The following is a 3,109-nucleotide window of genomic DNA, read 5'->3' as shown; positions in this document are numbered from 1 at the left end:
TGTGGCCCGAGACCCTCCTGGACCCCACTCTGCTCTTGGGGATTCGCCCTTCCCACCAGAGCACATTCAGGTATGGAGCTGTGGAGTTGCAGACTGCACTCCCCCTGTTTATAGTTAATGGAATTTAAGCCCCCTCCTTTCTCCTTTCTCCCTTTTTAGTTTAGACCCTGCAGCTGTTTCCAGTTTTCTACTTTCTCTCCAGCTGCTTTTGGGGAGGGGTGCTTTTCCCGTATTCTCCCCTCTCCCCAGTCTCTATCCTCTCTCCACTCGCAGAGGCACCTGCCTTCCTGCGCCTCTTGCTCCCCAAGTTCACTTCACACTGAGTACCTGCTGAATTCTGTAGTTCAGGTTGTGCAGATTGTTGTGTTAATCCTCCAGTCAGTTTTCTAGATGTGTAGGATGGTTTAGTGTTGGTCTGGCTGTATTTCATGGATGCAAGACACACAAAAAACTTCCATGCTATTCCGCCATCTTGGTTCCTCCCTCGACTGTGGATATCTTTAAAAGTTGAAATTCTAAAAAGAATTTTTTTCATTTTCCTATAAGAAGCCAGGTAGAATACTATGCTTTCCCATTGAAAGCAAGCAAGCAAGAGAGATTGAAGGAAGGAAGAAAATAGCAAAGAAGAAGAAAGAAAAAAAAGCTGCAATGGATTAAAACCTATGTAGAGCAGTGACCAACTAGGGGTGATTTTGTCCTCCAGGAGACATTTTGCAGTCTGGGGATATTTTTGGTTGTCATACTAGGGAGTGCTTCTGCTGCTGAGTAGGTAGAGGCAGAGATGCCTAGTACTATCTAAACATTCTATAGTACATAGGACAGTCCCTATAACAAAGGATTATGTGGCCCAAAATGTCAATCAGGTTGAACTGAAAAAAAAATTCTTATTGTAAAGAAGTAAATAGAAAGCCTTGAGAAAACCAGAGACATACCAGAACTACTCAGAATTTGAGACTGTTTCAAGCAGGAACGCACCAATGGGTTTTCTATGGGAAAGAAAAGAAAAATACATACAACATTGTTATTAGGTAATTTTAAATGTTTAGAAAATGAACATTTTCTATGTGCACTGAGCTGCCTTCTACAATCTCTCATTAAAGAGTCTGTGGGGTATTAAAAGGATCTCTCTGGTAGAGAATTGTCATATTGATTGAGTAAAATAGTCTTTGGGGAAATTTCTCAGATGTGTGATACAAATGGCAGTTCATAGGCCATGGGAAACATCTTGCAAGATTTCCTTCAAGAAGTCAAACCTCAATTATGTCAATGATCCACTCAAAGATACATAATCCATGTTCTTCACTCTATGGTACTCAGAAAAGTAACTCTTAACATTAGTTTTACATGATATTAGAGTTACCAGATTTAACAAATAAAAATACAAGACACCCAGGGAAATTTGATATTTATATGAAAAAATTATTCATTGTTTACCTGAAATTCAAAATAACTGGCCACATGAATTGTATCTGGCAACCCTAATATGCATTTTAGTTACTTTTAATTTGCTTTTAACACAAAGAAGAATATTTTTTGTGTATTAAAGTTTTTCTAGTCTCTTTACAGTGTCTTTCTTTAACAAAAATCCTTAATGTATCTTTCTAGTCTTCCCTCCTTCTGCCTTCCTTACCTTACACGTTGCATTTAATTACCATAGAACTTAAACTCTTGATCTGCTGATTTTCCCTATTTATATATTGGTTTTGTGGGAATTATTTTAATTTAATATTTATTCCAAATATGAATTCTGAGCTTACTAAATAGTATTTCCATGTAAGAAGGCTGAATTCAGCTATGGTAATGGGGCATGGAGGTGTGGTGCAGACTTAAAAAAAACAACACAAAACAAAAGAAAGACACCTGCTATCAGAGAAAACCCACAAAAAAAAGAAGAGGGGAAAACCAAACCTCTCCTCAGTCCTGCCACTTGGTATAGAGAAGTGTTTCTCAAAATACGATCTCTGGACCACTTTGTTTCAGAATCATGTGCAACATGTAGGTGTTGATTCCTGGGCCTGGATCTGAACCCACTTTTTTAGCAACCCCCGCACCCCCCGGTGAATGTTAATGCACACTAAAGTTTAAGCACAACTAGGCTAGAATTTTTCAGTTGTGTGAGTATTCCCAGTATTGGAAAGTGTTAAAGACTAACGGTTTTATTGATTTTATTTATTTATTTTTTGGTTTCATTAACTTTAGACTTCATTTGGAAATATGGTTATTGCTTCTTAAACCATTCTGAAACCACGACCATGAATTCCCATTTCCTCTTCATAAGCCATATAAACTCACTTTGCTACAAGGTTTGTTTTTGTCCATTCATTCATTCATTCATTCAACAAACATTGACAGGGACAAGCCTCTGTGACCACTTTAAATGGAAATGTTATAAATATAAACCTTATCATTACCTTCCTGAAGGACAGTGTCTTCATATTTTACATTTCTGTCTTTTTCCACATTGTTGGCAGCCAAAAAAATACAGCTTTATTTTACTTATTTGTTTTCCTGTCACCTGTGGCAAATATTTAATTCGTTACTAAATGACATTTATGGTCTTGAACTTGCTGGTTTCTGTGTCCTCCACACACACTCGGGTCCTAGTATGCATTGACAATATGTGTGTATGCTTATCAAAGTGCCCTTAGGAAATGAAATAACATGTGAAACTCATTTTTTATTTTCCAGCAAACTTCATAACAGTCTCCTTGGTTCTATCCTTTGGATAGATTTCTAGTTTATCTTATATGTGAGAAATGACCTTATAACCTGTGTGTGACAGTTGTTTGGGTTTTATTAAGTGCCCTGCTAGCTGGCGATATAGGGGCATTACTCACAGATATTTGTTTGCTACCCCAGTAAGCCAAGAAAATTTATTTTTATATATTTAACTACAGCGTCTTTCTTCTCCTGCATGTCATTTAAAAGTAGTTCATGGAATCAGGAGAATTCTGCCAAGTGTAGCGTTAGATGTGACAAGGAGATGGATTCCCATCATGGGTCCCAGAGGTGAAACTTTGTAATACACACGTCTTCTAGGACAAAGTGAGCTTGATGAAAATTAAATATAAATTCACGCTAAGAGGAGTTTCTATTTTATTTCTATATG

The sequence above is a fragment of the Acinonyx jubatus genome, chromosome B4 (genome assembly GCF_027475565.1).
Source record: "Acinonyx jubatus isolate Ajub_Pintada_27869175 chromosome B4, VMU_Ajub_asm_v1.0, whole genome shotgun sequence".
In the NCBI taxonomy this organism is placed as follows: Eukaryota; Metazoa; Chordata; class Mammalia; order Carnivora; family Felidae; genus Acinonyx; species Acinonyx jubatus.
This window is presented reverse-complemented; position numbering follows the sequence as displayed.